Raw genomic sequence first — 18,284 nt, 5'->3', positions numbered from 1 at the left:
AATCAGACACTCTGCTTATACTATATTTATGTGTGTCGGTTTTGGCACTACAAAAACTATATTTTTCATAACAAGTGAGCATTTTCACTAAGGGGTTATTATACAAACGAAACACACTTTTAGGAAACTATAATAGGTATAGTTTTACGAGAATACTACGAACTTTTACATACATGGAAATACTATTTAAAGAAGCTACTTTCATATACAATAACAAACGAACATTTTCACATGTAATCTGTTTTATACTAAGTTTTGTGAGACATTAAACTTCACGTACGTACGAGTACACATTTCAAGTCCCGTATTATATACCAGAATCCCTTGGAGGGGGAGCATGGTGTTTGTGTATAGATCTATACGGGCTTGACAACCCCGCGCCCTGACTGTTAGCTACAGTACACCATTTGGGGTGACAAACGTCAGAACATTCCAATGCCTGAAGAACGTTGTGTATAGGCATTCCTTGTCAATAGTATGGTTATAAAACTCACATAGAGTATTAAAAACACATTGATTTACGGGGGTTTTCAGATATAATGGAGGTTTTATACTTACATAAGTTCATTTATTTTATGCATGAAAAACCCAATTGTGATATAATTTTGGAACTTCTAACCACTACTCATAGATGGAAAAACATCAACTTTTTAACATATATTGGTCTTGATTTAAGGGTACATTTATACCAGTAGGAAATATGGGATTTTCTAGAGACTAACGAACAAAAACGAACCATTTCATTTTCATACAAATACTATCATTAAATGCTTATGAAACTCACCAGCTTAAATGCTGATCTACTCTTTCAAAACTACTTGTATGTCCCAGGGACTCAGTAATTACAGGTACTAAACAGCTTTTGAAGAAGGAACGCTGCGACACTAGTTCAATTTCATATTTTGACATCTTATTGTAATTGGTTTTAAACATGTACTCTTTTAAACAATGTAAACTTTCAATTATATATATGATGGTTGTATTGCTTTCTTTACTATGTATTCATTTGTTACGTTACCACATGAAGTCATCCGCCCCCGAACGTTTCCGTCGTTCCGGTTTGGGGGTGTGACAGACACTGAGATAGAAGTTATGTGAGACCCTGGTCTTAACCCTCCCAGAGGGTGTGGAGGATTTTGTCGTTTATTATGATGCTTCTATCACTAGCTTGGGGGCAGTACTCATGCAACGAGGGAGGGTTATTACGTATGCTTCTAGGTAGCTGAAGCCACATGAGGTTCGGTATCCGACACATGATATGGAGTTTGGGGTAGTGGTGTTTTGCCTCAAGATTTGGCGAAATTATCATTATAGGTTCTGATGTACTATCTACAAGGATCACAAGTGTTTGAGGTATCTCATGGATCAGCGAAATCTAAATATGTGGCAGCATAGATGGCTTGATGTGGTCAAGGATTATGACTGTGAGATTCTTTACCACCTGGGAAAATCGAATGTGGCCGTGATGCTTTGAGCCTCAAATCAGCTAGTTCTTTTGTTGGGAGCTTATATATGAAGGTATTTATTAACTCGCCGCTTTTGGATATGACCAGGAAGGCTCAGGCTTAGGGAGTCAAGAAGGAAAATTGGAAGCAGGACATAATTAGGGGTGAGATTGATAGGTTTTCTACCGATAGTAATGGATTGTTAACCCCGTGTCGTCGGGTTTGGGTACCATATTTTGGCGGGATCAGACAGATTGTGCTAGAGGATGCACATAAGAGTAGATTTTCGATACACTTCGAGCCACCAAGATGTATTGAAATTTGAGACTCAATTACTGGTGGCCGTGCATGAAGAAGGGGACAGCCTGGTACGTTGAGAGGTGCTTGACCTATCGAATGGTCAAGCTCGAGCATTAGAAACCGCACAATAAGCTTCAGACTTTGTAGGTTCCCACATAGAAATGGGAATAGATCACCATGGATTTCATAATTAAATTATCTTGGACGGCCAAGGGCTTTGATGCGATATGGGTTATAGTAGATAGTCTGACCAAGACTGACCACTTTCTAGCTATTTGGGAGAGCTCCTCGGCCAATAATTTGTCTGTTGTGTATGTGCGTGAGATCGTTGTTGGTCATGGTGTTCAAGTTTCCATTATATCTGATCGAGATGTTGGGCTCACTTCTCGATTTTGGTAGAGGTTCCACGAGGAATTGGCTACAAGATTGCACTTTAGCACTGCCTACCATCCGCAGATTGACAGTCAATGTAAGCGGACCATCCAGATGCTCTAGGATATTGATGTGTGTAAAACCAACTAGTTTTATCCCTACTTTTTATTAATAAATTGAGCACACAAAGGCAGTGAACCTGTCTTTAAGTGGTATAGATTGATAAGTAAGGTATCGAACTCAGGGAAAGGAAAATTAAACTAATAACTAATTTTAACTAAAACAAATAATAAAAGTAAAGGTTTTTTCTCTAGTTTTGCAAGACTAGAAACTTAGACAAACTAAATTAACTAATTAACTAAAGCAAAAACTATTCACCAAATTTGATAAAAATGTTTCCATTTAGGTTCAACCAATTCACTCCTATGGTTATTTAAGTTTAAGATAGATTAATTGCTATTGGTTACCAATTATAATAGTTAGGTTCATATTCATTACTCCTAACCCTTAGACAATTAACTAATTTAAGCGTTGATCAAGTGTTTAAACTAATTAATTCCATAGATTAATTATTTGGATTAAATAAGATTTGTAATTGTCAATTAAGTTATTAATTCAATTAACCTCTTGTTGATGGTTTCTCAAACAAGCTCACACATTAATCTTCCTATTTTCTTATTAATCTTAGTTTCATAATCATTACTTCTAAGCATATGCTTTAGCATTCACATAGACATATGAGGTTAACAATTAAATGATGTTCATGCAACCTAATTGCCTTCCAATTAACAGAAAATAGTAGTGATTAATACATAAGGTTCTTTAACAAACTTAATTTAATAAATCACCAAAAGACAATTAATCAATAATCAATAATCAAACCATAGGAGTTCTTTGGTATTCCCCAAACAGAAACAAAAACGAATTTAGCTCATAATTGTAGTAGAAACAAACATAAAAACAAAGTTTACTAAAGCAAACATGTTCAATTCCTAAGTCTAAGTGGTAGAATTAACCTAATTGCTTGAATTCTTCCAAATAGTGAAGCCTAGGGTTCCTTAGCGCCTTCTAAATCTCTTAGTCGCAGCTAAACCTTCAAAAATCGCCAGGGGGTCCTTCCTATGAGATAAGGATTCGTGTTTTATAGATATCCCAAAACAGGGTGTACTCGGCGAGTAGTAGAATCAACTCGCCGAGTAGATCCATACTTATCCATCTTGAATCAGCAGTCGTATTTATCTTCTGGAATATCCTCGTGTACTCGCCGAGTAGGGTCGATCTACTCACCGAGTATATCACCTTCTTTCACTCTTTGATCTTCAATTGCTTCCCTTTTCTCCTTTTTGCTTCCAAGCATATCTTTTGGACTGAAAACACAATTCATAACATTTTAAGTACCTTTTGTCCACATTATTCACATAATTAATCAAAAATAACTAAGAATATATGCTAAATAATTAACTAATTATGCACATATCAAAATACCCCACACTTGACTTTTGCTTGCCCCCAAGCAAAACTAGATTTTAAACATATTAGAATCACATATAATAACTCCAATCCAACCCAACCATTATGCCAGAATCGCAACGCATGCATTTGTGTCTAAAATTTCCTAAAAACCCCCCATACTTCAAATACTCACAATCCTCATAAACATTCGCCCACTCACCCTGAACTATGCTCATTTTATGCAACCCTCCGAATCCATCCTCAGAAAATCTCTTTACCCTCAAGGTATTTTTAATTGAGCAACCCAAGCACACATATTCTAGAATTACAATTTTTTTTTTCATGATACCACTATGGAGCTCTTTGAATTCTTCACTTTCTTGATATTTGATCTTTGATATCTTTGAATTCACCAACTTGTATTGACTTTTGGTATCTTCAACTTTTTAGATTTCTTGGAACTTTGATCTTTAGATCTTCACTTCATTTGCTCCAAAATTCCTATAACTTTTTCTAGTAATTCTTTTTTTTTTCATGTATTTCTCAATTTTTTTCACTCAAATCCCTACATGCTTAAGCAGGGGCGCCCAGTCTCAACCTTTATTGGCTAATGATAAAAACTTTCCTGAATACATTTCAGGTTTAGGCTGCTAAACATATTGCATCCCTCAGGCTGAGCAAGGTCGTGTTTTTGTCTCATGATTTCACTGAAATAAGGAAGCCACAAATGCACTCGAACGTATATAGGCTCAACTAAACATTTGAGTTTTCATGCAATTATTAACACAATTCTAATATGGAATCCTAATTGTTTTTTACCAAAGTTTTCTAATTTAAGACCTAAACATTTTCCGGTATGCAACAATTAGCCTAAATTAAGATTCTAAGTGTTCTAAGATGTGACTAACCCCCTACCCCACACTTATTTTATGCAATGCCCTCATTGCATATTATACCAACTAAAAATGCAAATAGAGAAAAAGTTGGAACAAACTCCCCTGGGGTAGCAGTCGCTAGGTTGACACTCTCTCTTCAACTCCTTCTTCTAGTAACTTTAACCATGGGAACAGCTCATCCATGGCACGGGCGTCATACGTCTCGTGTGGTTGATAGCTCGAAAAACTCCAAGGAAAAAGGATTGTTGAACAATCTTCAGTAGTAATTCATAAAGAGTATATGAATAGTGCAGAAAAAATTAGCCAGAGCAATTCAGAAACTTCTCATGCAGCAGGCTACTCGGCGAGTAGGCGTATAGACTCGGCGAGTAGAACTCGATGGCAAAACAGTTCGTGTAAAAGCAGATGTACTCGCCGAGTAGTGTTAGTGCACTCGGCGAGTAGGGCGTATATTTCCAGATTTCTTTGAACTGCTGTCTCTCTTGACCTTGGTGTTGAAATGGAAATATAAATGCACTCTCACGCGAATTTCCTAAGCAGCAACACTCCATAAGACTCTCGACTCGTACAGACTCAATCCTAGGAACAAGACTCCATAATCACTCATAAAGATTCCCATTCCTCTCTTGACCCTTCCTAATTAGCATGCTTCCTAGCTTCAATACCTGAAAAGAAAACTAACAGTAACACTAATATTTCAACCACATAACCATATCCAACATGTCCACAATTGTCTTAAAACAAACATCATAAATAAAACAAAACAAAACAAAACAAAATCTTCAATCTTCCTCTTCCATTCCGGCTCCTCCAGCTCCACTACCTCCTTCTCCACCCCTTCTTCGCATCCTCTCGTCCCAATCCATAATATACGGGTAGCCGGGTCCAGGCCTCGGGGCAATGTGCATTTGTTGGAAAAGATACTCGAAGGATTGATTGGTGTAATTAACCCCTCGCCCAATATCGTCCAAGTAGTGTCGGTACTCCACTTGGTTCCAACCCTCTTTATCCTCCACCGGAATAACCGGTGGGTCTTCCCGTACCCGCTCGCTCCTTGGCCTAACCCGCCTTCCCGGCTCCTCGGGGACCGCCGGCTCATCCTCATTCGGGATAGTAAAGGAATCACCAAAATTTTCAACTATCCGAGCCCTCCTATAAAGTGCAGTGTTGAACGGAGGAGGGTGGATAATCTTTAGCGCTTGATCTTGCGGCAAATCCAAGATCCCAAATGATTTCGCAAGCCGAGTAATGAACATGCCCCCATTTATCTTCGAGTTTATCTTCTCCTTGACCGCCCCCTCCGCAAGAAATTTTGCAATGCAGTACGGAAGGTTGCAGAAGACGTCGGGAGTGATGATACTCCACAAGTAAAAGATATCAAGGGTGGGAACTTTGTCCCCATCCTTCCGCATGTTGATCGTGCTTGCAACGAACCGGTGAATGAGTCGGTGGATCGGAGAACGGATATGACCTTCTTGAGCAGTAGAAGGTATGTAGACTCGGTTAGCAATTGTACTCCACCATGTCGATGCCACCACCTCCTCGGGAAGTTCTTTGTAGGTATTCTCCAAGAAGGCTTCAAAGTAATCCGTCATCGCCATGTCTTGATCGTAGATGCCCAACCGCCAAGATAACTCAACCATGCTGCATTGTCGCAGCTCCCCACCCAAAGAAAACGAGATCGTTTTAGGATTGTAAAACTCACTACCACCTCGGAATGAGATGGTAGCGAAGAATTCCCAGCACAACTCCGCGTATACCGGCTCTTGGATCTTGAACAATTGCAACCAACCATCACAAGTGATGTTGGCATAACCCAAGTTACACTCTTTCACCAAATATGGGGTGAGTTCCTCTTCCAAGCCAACATTACCCATCCATCCCCAATCCACTGCATTCGGTAGGTGGATTTCTTTCTGTCGAAGTGCTTCCAACCTGTTTAGGGCTCGAGTTTTGGATGATTTGGAGGTGATTTGTTGAAAGGCTAACCATGGCTTCCCCCACGTGAGGATTGACCTCTTCTTGCCATGCTATCTGCATACACATATCAAAAACACAGCAACAAACAACACCCAGTAATTAAAACAGGAAAATTTATGATCTGAGTGTGACCTACTCGCCGAGTACACGAACATACTCGCCGAGTAGTTTGAACTTCTTGACAGATCGAGATCGGATCTGTGTAATCTGTGCAATAGTCCAAATTGTTCATAGGGTTTTGTTGTAATTACTTATCTAACCATAGATCTTGAAGAAATTACTCCTAACAACGTCTAATTCATGAGTAAATCAAAACCCTAAAAATTGGGAAAAACTCCCCAAATCCGAAATCACATCAAATATGGGAAGATATGTGATAAAGATTGAACCTTTCATGAAATTAAAGGGTAAAGATGTTACCTTGTTGCTTGAATGAAGAGAAAAGAGTATAAATTTGGAGAGTTCTTGAAAAATGCTTAGGGAGGCGGCTGAGAGGAAGTGCTCGGCGAGTGTTGGGATGAATTGGTGAATAATAACAATTTTTTACAGGTTTTATTTTACTGGGTTTGAACCGGCTACTCGCCGAGTAGAATGGGTATACTCGCCGAGTAGACACGCGTGTTATCAACTTTTGGTTGCAATCGAGCATTTACTCGCCGAGTATAGTCGACATACTCGCCGAGTAGATGTCACAGGTTGAAAAAATTTGTAAATTTGCCAATTTTACTGTATGAATTCATTTGTTTAGCCCTTCTACCCCACACTCAAAGCATAGCTTGTCCTCAAGCACTTAGAGACATAGAATAAACGAAGAAGAATGAAAAAAAAAACAATATGAAAAATAAAGAAAAGGAAAGAAAATGCAAACTCGAAACTCGGGTTGCCTCCCGAGAAACGCTTCTTTTGATGGAGTCATTAGCTGGACTCCGCCCCGTCTACGTGTTTGCAATTCCGCACAGTAGCAGCTCCTCCAATCCTTCATTTCAGGGAACACCTTCTTCATATTTCTTCACTCTATGACCATTGACTTTGAATGGTGTGCCGTCCCTTGATATCAATTCTATAGCCCCGTGAGGAAACACCCTCTTGACCAAAAAGGGACCATCCCACCTTGATTTGAGTTTTCCTGAGAAAAGTTTTAATCGGGAATTGAAAAGCAATACTTTTTGGCCTGCATGAATGTCTTTGCTCTTGATTCTTTTATCATGCCATCTCTTGGTCTTTTCTTTATAGAGCCACGAACTAGAATAAGCATCATTTCGGAGTTCTTCAAGGGCATTCATTTGCATCAAACGGTTGGTCTTCAATTCTTCTATATCGAAGTTGCACCTCTTTAAAGCCCAATATGCCTTATGCTCGATCTCGACCGGTAAATGGCATTGCTTCCCATAAACTAACCTATATGGCGTAGTACCAATAGGTGTTTTGAAAGCGGTACGAAATGCCCATAGCGCGTCATCCAATTTGTCCGACCATTCCTTGCGGTTGCTTCCCACCGACTTCTCTAAAATACGCTTCAAGGCTTGATTGGTCACTTCAGTTTGTCCACTTGTTTGTGGATGGTATGACGTAGAGAACTTATGGGTCACCCCATACTTCTTGAGCACCTTTTCCAATTGATCATTGGCAAAGTGTGTGCCTCGGTCACTAATTAAGGCCTTCGGAACACCAAACCGGGAGAATAGTTTCTTTAAGAATCGTACCACTACCCGTCCGTCATTTGTAGGTAAAGCCTGCGCCTCCGCCCATTTTGAGACATAATCGACCGCCACTAGTATGTACTTATTTCCTTTGGATGTGGGAAAAGGTCCCATGAAGTCAATGCCCCATACGTCGAACACCTCGCACACTTGAATGCTATGCTGTGGCATTTCATTTCGTGATGAAATGTTTCCCATCCTTTGACAAGCATCACATTCCTTGACATATTGGGCTGCATCTTTGAAGATTGTAGGCCAATAGAACCCAATGTCAAAGATCTTCTTTGCGGTATGGTGTGCTCCATGATGTCCTCCTGTGGGCCCGCTATGGCAATGTTCTAGTATTCTTCGGCTTTCCTTCCCGAACACACATCTTCTTATAATTCCATCCGCACAGCTTCGGAAGAGGTATGGATCGTCCCAAAAGTAATATTTAATCTCCGCAAAGAATTTCTTCTTTTGTTGACTACTATAATCCTTTGGGACATAATTTGTAGCTAGATAGTTAGCTATGTCGGCGAACCATGGCTCCTCTCCCACGGACACCATAATGTATTCATCCGGAAAGTCGTCGCCATCCTTATCTTCTTGCAATTGCAGGTTCTCGAGCCTAGATAAATGATCGGCCGCTATATTCTCCATTCCTTTCTTGTCTCGTATCTCTATATCGAATTCTTGAAGAAGCAGCACCCATCGTATTAGTCTTGGCTTGGCATCCTGTTTGGAAAACAAATACTTGATAGCCGAGTGGTCAGTAAAAACAGTGGTTTTAGATAAAACCAAATAAGGGCGAAACTTGTCAAAAGCATAAACCACGGCTAACAATTCTTTTTCAGTAGTAGTATAATTCTCTTGGGCGGGGTTTAAGGTCTTGCTTGCATAATAGATGGGTTGAAAGTGCTTATCAACCCTTTGACCAAGGACCGCTCCTAGTGCATAGTCACTAGCATCACACATGATCTCAAAGGGTAAGTTCCATTTTGGTGCTATAATGATCGGGGCATTAGTTAATTTTTCCTTTAGAAATTCAAATGCCTCTAAACACTCTTTAGTAAAATTAAAGGGTGCATCTTTTAGTAATAATTGTGTTAGAGGTTTCGTGATTTTGGAAAAATCCTTTATAAAACGCCGGTAAAAACCTGCGTGTCCCAAAAAACTCCTAATGCCCTTTACATTAGTTGGTGGGGGTAATTTGGCAATGGTGTCTATCTTTGCCCGATCCACCTCAATTCCCTTTTCAGAGACTTTGTGTCCCAAAACTATACCCTCCTTGACCATGAAGTGACATTTTTCCCAATTTAGGACCAAGTCGGTTTTCTCACACCTAGCAAGCATTGAATCAAGATTTGTGAGACAGTCATGGAAAGAAGATCCGAATACAGAAAAGTCATCCATAAAGACCTCCATGAATTTTTCCACCATATCATGGAATATGGCGGTCATACACCTTTGAAATGTCGCAGGTGCATTGCATAGTCCAAAAGGCATGCGTCTATAGGTGAAAGTCCCACTTGGGCATGTGAAGGTGGTCTTTTCTTGGTCCATTGGGTCTATGGGTATTTGAAAATACCCTGAAAACCCATCTAGAAAGCAGTAATAGATATGGCCCGATAGTCTCTCTAACATTTGATCTATGAAAGGAAGGGGGAAATGGTCTTTGCGAGTGGCATCGTTTAGCTTTCGATAATCAATGCACACTCGCCAACCGGTTACCGTTCGCGTTGGAATTAACTCGTTCTTTTCATTGGTGATGACCGTCATTCCTCCTTTCTTGGGCACCATTTGGACCGGACTCACCCATGGACTATCAGAAATGGAGTAGATGATTCCTGCATCTAAGAGCTTGACCACCTCCTTCTTGACGACTTCTTGCATGTTCGGGTTCAATCGTCTTTGATGTTGCACCACCGGCCTTGCTCCTTCTTCTAAATTGATTTTGTGAGAGCAATAGGATGGGCTTATTCCCTTGATGTCGGAGATGCTCCATGCGATGGCTCTTTTCCTTTTCTTCAACACATGTACAAGTTCTTCCTTTTCCGTCTTGGATAGGTCCGAGGCTATGATCACAGGCTTCTGATTTCCTTCTTCCAGAAAGGCATACTCCATATGGTCAGGTAGTGTTTTAAGCTCCAATTGGTTGTGCTTAGTGACGGACTCGCCGAGTTCAGGTTTGGTACTCGGCGAGTTGGTAGCTGCATTCATGACTTCTGGCTTTTCTTCAGTTGTACTCGGCGAGTAGATCGGGTCTACTCGGCGAGTAGGGCTCTCAGATTGCTTCTTTATTTCTTCATACTCCGCTTCTTCCAACAGTCTTTCAATCTCTAGTAAGTCCTTTTCTGGGTCAAATGCTTCATCCAAAGCTGCAAACTTGCTGGAATCTTCAGGTATGTCTTCTTCCAATAGTTCGTCAAGCATGTCGATTGAGAAAGCAGTGTCGTCACTACACCTTGAGTACTTCATGGCTTGGTCTACCCCGAATGTCACAGAATCGTCCCCAACTCGCAATGTGAACTTAGAATCTCTCATGTCTACGATAGCGCTAGATGTGTTGAGGAAGGGCCTTCTAAGGATAATTGGCACTTGCGGATCCGCCTCCATGTCTAGAATGATGAAATCAGCCGGGAAGACAAATTTGTCCACTTTCACTAGCAAATCTTCACAAATGCCTCTTGGGAAGGTGACAGTTTTGTTTGCCAAATGAATTACCATTCGAATTGGCCTTGGCTCCGGGAGGTCTAGCTTCTTAAAGAACGAGTATGGCATAAGGTTCACACTTGCTCCAGGATCAGCTAAGACATGAATTGCAGCCAAGTTGCCAAATTGGCAAGGTAAAGTTAAGCTCCCCGGATCACCCTTCTTCTTTGGTAACTTGTTTAGCATTGCGGCGAAGCAGTTCTCATTAAGCACTACCTTCTGCACTTCCTCCATTTTTCTTCTGTTGGTGAGGAGTTCCTTAAGGAACTTAGCATACTTGGGCATTTGCATGACGGCTTCAATGAAAGGAATGTTGATTTGAAGAGTTTTAATGTGGTCTAGAAACTTCTGATATTCCTCTTCCTGCTTCTCTTTCTTGGCTCGGGCTGGGTATGGCATTGGAGGCTGGTATGGCTTCAAGGGAGGCTGTTCATTCGATTTTGCTGGGGTACTCGCCGAGTCCATCGGCCCTACTCGGCGAGTAGAACTCTCAGATTGTGAATCTTGGTTTTCTACTTGTTCTTCCGTTCCTTCCTTCTGCGAGTCTCTGGTTGCTTCAGTTCGAATGAGGGCTAGGGGAGTGATGATCTTCCCACTTCTCGTTGTGACAATGTTTACTTGTGCGCCTCGTGGGTTGTTCTCGGTTTTGCTAGGAAGCTCACCCGGTGACCTTTGGTTTAGTTTTTGAGCAAGTTGCCCAAGCTGTGTTTCTATGTTGTGGATGGATGCTTGCTGGTTCCTGAGCATGGTTCTTGTTTCTTGGATAGCAGCATCATGGTCACTATGTCTTTTCTCAGAAGCAGCCACAAATTTAGTAAGCATATCTTCCAAGCTTGGCTTCCTCTCTTGCACCGGCTCCTCCTTTTGATAAAAGCCTCTCCCTTTTTGTCTATACTTCTCCTCCTTGGCCTTCTTGTACTCTTCGTAAGGCAGCCACTCTTTCTTTTGTTTGCGCCAGTCCTCATCATACCTGTCACCGCTCGAATAGCATGCTTGTGCCTTCTTATTGCCATTCTCATCCAAATCGCAATATCTAGTGAGGTGAGGTCCATTGCAGTTTTCACAACCCACCCGAATAGCATGGATAGTTTGATCCATTTTGTCCATTCTTCTATCCATGGTTTTTAACATGACCATGACCGCGGATAAATCTTCAGTGGTAGCATACGCGGCTCCCCTCGTGGCATCATTCCTAGGGTTGTGGTATTCTCTAGAGTGTTTAGAGAATTCTTCAATCAATTCTTTAATCACCGGGGGTGGTTTCTTTGTAAGTGGGCCTTGCGAGTCTAGCAATTGCCGGGTTGTGATATTGACTCCATCATAGAAAATGGAAACTTCTTGCTGGCTGTTTAGATCATGGTGTGGGCAGTTTCTTAGCAGACCTTTGTACCTCTCCCATGCTTCATATAAGGACTCTCCAGCTTGTTGTTCAAAGTTTGCAATGGCCTTCTTCAGTTTGGCTATCTTGGATGGTGGGCAAAAGTGATCAATAAATTTTTCCTTCATTCTGGCCCAAGTAGTGACTGATCCGGGAGGAAGTGACTTGAGCCAGTCTTTAGCAGCACCCTTGAAGGTTACCGGAAGCATACGAAGTAGTTGAGTTTCGCGAGTTACATTTGGAATATTGAAGTAATCAACAACATCATTTACTTCATCCAAATGTTTGTAGGCATCTTCATGATCTTTCCCATAGAAAGGTATTTCCTTGAGTGAAGCTAGGATATGACCTTTTAGCTCGAAGGTAGCAATCGCGGGAATTGCGGGTTGCACAAGTCCCGGGCCATGGTCGTCGCGCATCCTCTTCTTCCATTCTCCCATGGGGATTTCATCAATGTTAGCCATAGTGAACGCTAACTCTTCCTCCGACTCGGTTTCTTGCTCGTACGTTGCCTCCTCTTCTTCCTCGGTCTCGTATCCAATATCTTCTTGAATTGGATCCTCAATTATCAAAGAAGCGCTAGAAGCTCCTGATTTACTGCTCTTCTTTTTCCCAAAAACAGTCTTCAAGTTGGACAATGGTGATTTCTTTGGTGTGCTTGAACTCTCCACGTCCTTCCCTTTGTTTCTTTTCAATGCGGATTCGGGGTCTTCAAACGGGGGTACTAGTGGTGTGTTTGCTCCTCTGGTCATGAAAGTCCTGAAATAAATAAAATAAAAAGCGTAAAAAGAACAAAAAGATTGTAAAAATAAAGAAAATCTACTGCTGAGTAAACTGCTACTCGCCGAGTAGGTGCGATTGCACTCGGCGAGTATCAGTGATATTTCAAAAAAATTTCTAAGTTTTAAATTAACTAAAACAGATACTAAAACCTAATTACTAATTACTAAATTGCAATAAATGAACTTTATGCAAGTAAACTCACACAAAAGATCGAAAAATTAGGAATTAACTTAATTATTTAGAACCGTTCCCCGACAACGGCACCAAAAACTTTATGTGTGTAAAACCAACTAGTTTTATCCCTACTTTTTATTAATAAATTGAGCACACAAAGGCAGTGAACTTGTCTTTAAGTGGTATAGATTGATAAGTAAGGTATCGAACTCAGGGAACGGAAAATTAAACTAATAACTAATTTTAACTAAAACAAATAATAAAAGTAAAGGTTTTTTCTCTAGTTTTGCAAGACTAGAAACTTAGACAAACTAAATTAACTAATTAACTAAAGCAACAACTATTCACCAAATTTGATAAAAATGTTTCCATTTAGGTTCAACCAATTCACTCCTATGGTTATTTAAGTTTAAGATAGATTAATTGCTATTGGTTACCAATTATAATAGTTAGGTTCATATTCATTACTCCTAACCCTTAGACAATTAACTAATTTAAGCGTTGATCAAGTGTTTAAACTAATTAATTCCATAGATTAATTATTTGGATTAAATAAGATTTGTAATTGTCAATTACGTTATTAATTCAATTAACCTCTTGTTGATGGTTTCTCAAACAAGCTCACACATTAATCTTCCTATTTTCTTATTAATCTTAGTTTCATAATCATTACTTCTAAGCATATGCTTTAGCATTCACATAGACATATGAGGTTAACAATTAAATGATGTTCATGCAACCTAATTGCCTTCCAATTAACAGAAAATAGTAGTGATTAATACATAAGGTTCTTTAACAAACTTAATTTAATAAACCACCAAAAGACAATTAATCAATAATCAATAATCAAACCATAGGAGTTCTTTGGTATTCCCCAAACAGAAACAAAAACGAATTTAGCTCATAATTGTAGTAGAAACAAACATAAAAACAAAGTTTACTAAAGCAAACATGTTCAATTCCTAAGTCTAAGTGGTAGAATTAACCTAATTGCTTGAATTCTTCCAAATAGTGAAGCCTAGGGTTCCTTAGCGCCTTCTAAATCTCTTAGTCGCAGCTAAACCTTCAAAAATCGCCAGGGGTTCCTTCCTATGAGATAAGGATTCGTGTTTTATAGATATCCCAAAACAGGGTGTACTCGGCGAGTAGTAGAATCAACTCGCCGAGTAGATCCATACTTATCCATCTTGAATCAGCAGTCGTATTTATCTTCTGGAATATCCTCGTGTACTCGCCGAGTAGGGTCGATCTACTCGCCGAGTATATCATCTTCTTTCACTCTTTGATCTTCAATTGCTTCCCTTTTCTCCTTTTTGCTTCCAAGCATATCTTTTGGACTGAAAACACAATTCATAACATTTTAAGTACCTTTTGTCCACATTATGCACATAATTAATCAAAAATAACTAAGAATATATGCTAAATAATTAACTAATTATGCACATATCAGATATGTTGAGAGCCTTTGTTATAGATTTCGGTGGGAGTTAGGACTCCTAACTTCCCCTGGCTGAGTTTTCTTACAACAACAATTATCACTCCAGTATCGGTGTGCCGCCTTTTGAGCTTTTGTATCGGAGGAAGTATCGTACCCCAGTCTGTTGGGGAGAGATCGGTCACCGGGTTATAAAAAAGACCAAGGTAGTCCTTTAGACGACATATCTTATTCAATAGATCAGTAAAGGTTACAGACAGCTCAGAGTTGACAGAAGAGTTATGCTAACAGGCGTCAATCCGAGTTGGAGTTCCAGGTTGTTGACATGGTTTTACTAAAGGTATCACCCTGGAAGAGTGTAATACGCTTCAGGAATAGGGGAATTTGGGGCCCCGATATATCAAGTCGTTTGAAGTGATCGCCAGGATAGGCATGGTGGCCTATCTATTAGATCTGCTTGAGGGGCTTCACAAGATCCACAATAACTTTCATGTTTCCCAGCTACGGAAGTGGCAGATGATGACTTTATAGTGGTTATTTTGGATGATATGTAGGTCAATGATCATCTGAACTATGTTGAGAGGCCGGTGGCAATTTTGGATAGGAAGACGAAGGCCTTGCACAATAAGGTGATCCCATCGGTCGAAGTTTAGTGGCAACATCAGAAGGGTTCCAAATGGACTTGGGAACCTGAGGAAGAGATGCGAGAGCACTACCCTGAGTTATTCATAACATCGAACTTCGAGGACGGAGTATAATTCAATTGGAGGAGAATTGTAACATCCAGTTCAGGTAAAAATTTCATTAAGTTGAATTTGGAAGTTTCACCCAACTTACAACGTGAAGAATGCTTGTCACATCGTGAAGGGAATGTTTGAAAACGCACATCATCTTTGGGCTCACGACGTGAACATATATGGCTCATGGTGTGAGGCCGATCTGAGAGTCAAATCCTAATTTTTTAGATTTGTTTCCATATTTAAAGGAAATGAGGGCTAGGGTTAGCTCACCCTCAGCCTCCATCACCTCACAACACTTCCCTTTGAACTTTATCACTCTATAGTTGATTTTAAGCTCATTTGTGGTGATTTCTAGCAAAGGGGAAGAAGAAGAAGAGCATTTATCCATCAACTCGACACTCAAGCCTCTCTATCATTCATTTTCACTCCTTTTAGATCATTGTGAGTTTTCATGATCATACCTTTATGGGTTTATAAGATTAGATCTAGGTTTTTATGCATTTTCTTTCATGGATTTAGTGGTATAGTGTTTGGAATCTATAAAGTTGCCAACTTTATGGATCTCTAATGTCCCTTTGATAAAATAGGTGCTAGATCTGAAGTGTGGTTGAGTTTTGAGACTCCTGTATGAGATTTGGTGTAATTTCTTTCTTTTGCGTCGTAGTTTGTATTTGGGACATGCATATCCAAAACGCCACGATTTTTATCATCTAGATACAACATTATGGAGGTTTTGGTTGTTTGTCCAAAAAGGTTAAGAGTTTTATTAAGCGTTTATGTCCAAAGCGTCCTCACGACGTGAGCACCTGGGTGTCACAACGTGAGGATGATGTTTCTTGACTAATCTGTCTTATTAGGTCACAACGTGACCACTAGAGGGTCACGATGTGATAAGTGGCGATAGGACTTTTGAGTGAGTATTTGGCTTTGAACTTTGACCATGGGTTTGACTAAGTATGGCATAGGGGTATTTTGGGTAATTTGAGTAGTAAACTGAGTTTGGGTCACTACTATTATATATGTGACCGGTAGAGCCAACAGTCAGAGCAACGATCTGTTCACCTACATTTTAGATTGTTAGGCGAGTTTCTCCTCACTGTACTTGTGGGTCTAAGACACCAATGTCAGCCCACTAGGTTATGTATCCTGGTATATAGGATGATGCTATGTTGATTGTATGTTAGATTGGTAGATTTGTATGCTTACATGTACTTGTTAGGTATATGTTTATCTGTTACATATGTCGACATAATGTAGGTAGGTTGAGGTTGTACTGTACTGTGTTGTTTGCCAACAAACCCGAGCAATCCAATGGGGAGATTGTGGGCTAGTGGCAATCCACTGGGGAGATTGTGGGCCAAAGTGGGAAATCCAATCGGGAGACTGTGGACCCAACATACATTATGTATATTTGTTTGGTTGTGTGTTGTACTTTGGGAGAACTCACTAAGTTTTGACTTATAATTTAAGTGTTATGTTTTAGGTACTTTAGATGATATGGGCGAGGCGAATGCTTGATCGTGCACATCCTTCGGATTTGATAAGATTTGATTTTGAGATACTCTGATTTGTGATTTTGACTCTTAGAAATTATGTTTTGTAGACATTTATGGTTTTTCGTTTGGTTATAAAAGAATAAATGTTTTATCTTGATTTTTTGGGATGTTACAATGTTCATCGCGATTTTCTATCATTCACCCAAGTCAAGAAATTGGAATGGTGGAAGATGGATGGGGACAGTGGATGGTGGTAGAGGTAGGAGATATGGGCTCTTGTTCTTGAATCTAAGTTCTTGTTCTTGAATCTCACCAGAGTTTTTGTCTTCTACCTAGGCAGCCAAAATATACAAATCTGACCACAACAATGATGACATGGATGACACATCGTGCTTCAAATGCAGAGTTTGCATAAGAAACCGATTTTCATAGGTAAAGGGAACCATTTAAACCGGTCAGCACCTACTTTGTCTCCTCATAAAGCAAAAAAAAAAAAAAAAAACTTTAGAGGCCGAATCAAATGACCCTAATTAAAAACGTTATAAAACATTTGTATCATTTTCTCATAATTATCTCTCCTAAAAAGCATTCTATGACCATATTGCCTTCAGAACTAAGAGATAGAATCTTATTAGTGCATGTTATAATAGGAGTTACAAGGCTCAAATAGACTCTGAATAAGTTTAGAAACTGTATAGTTGTAGACTCTCCGAATCATTTTGAATACCGACAACAATGAAAGAATATCTTTCATATCTAATCATCCAAAAAAAGGTGAATGAAACTAGGAAGAGAAATTAAATATCCTCCTACTTTTATTCCTACAAATACTCCTACCAAATTAAATGATGACATGTGTCATATTAGTTTACTAAAATATCATTTAAATTTATTAAATTAACATTAAATGTTACACATGTCAATATTTAATTGGGTAGGAGAATTTGTAGGAAGAAAAATTAGGATTATATTTAATTTCTCAACTAGGAAATAGTGGAGATAAGTTTCCATTGAGGTTTAGGATGGAGTGGTGGAGTGGGGTTACTGTGTGAGACTCGCTTAATTTAATAATAACATAAACATCACAATAAACATTTAAATATATGAAATAAAATTATAAAAATAAAATTATATAAAGAACAAAATAGTCATTTTACGAATATAATGAAAAACACAACAAAATCTCTCAAAATATCATTTTTGCAAAAAGTATTTATTTTTAATCGTAGACAAAAAAATACATAGGACCATTGTTTATATATTAATATATCTTTGTTTTTCATATAAAAAATTTGGACACATTTTATTTATCACGCCTATGACATATTTAATCCGCTTTTAAGTTGTCTATAAATTAAGTTTCTCAAAGTCTTAACGTGTTTGCATACATTATCATCTTCCATGTTTATTCAAGAAGTCCGGCGCACATAGATATTTAT

General features: G+C 39.3%; 1 non-coding gene across 1 annotated transcript; it reads left to right on the top strand.

Annotated features, from left to right (window-relative positions):
• Nucleotides 1–12,190: 12,190 nt before the first annotated feature.
• On the top strand, nt 12,191–12,297 carry LOC144998976 (small nucleolar RNA R71). The gene has a single exon (XR_013660507.1). It is a non-coding gene; the product is annotated as a small nucleolar RNA R71 (small nucleolar RNA).
• The last annotated feature ends 5,987 nt before the right edge of the window (nt 12,298–18,284 follow it).

The sequence above is a fragment of the Lactuca saligna genome, chromosome 5 (assembly GCF_052625555.1).
Source record: "Lactuca saligna cultivar CGN05327 chromosome 5, ASM5262555v1, whole genome shotgun sequence".
NCBI classification, from domain to species: Eukaryota; Viridiplantae; Streptophyta; class Magnoliopsida; order Asterales; family Asteraceae; genus Lactuca; species Lactuca saligna.
Note: the sequence above shows the minus strand (reverse complement) of the source record. Positions and strands in the feature narration are given on the sequence as shown.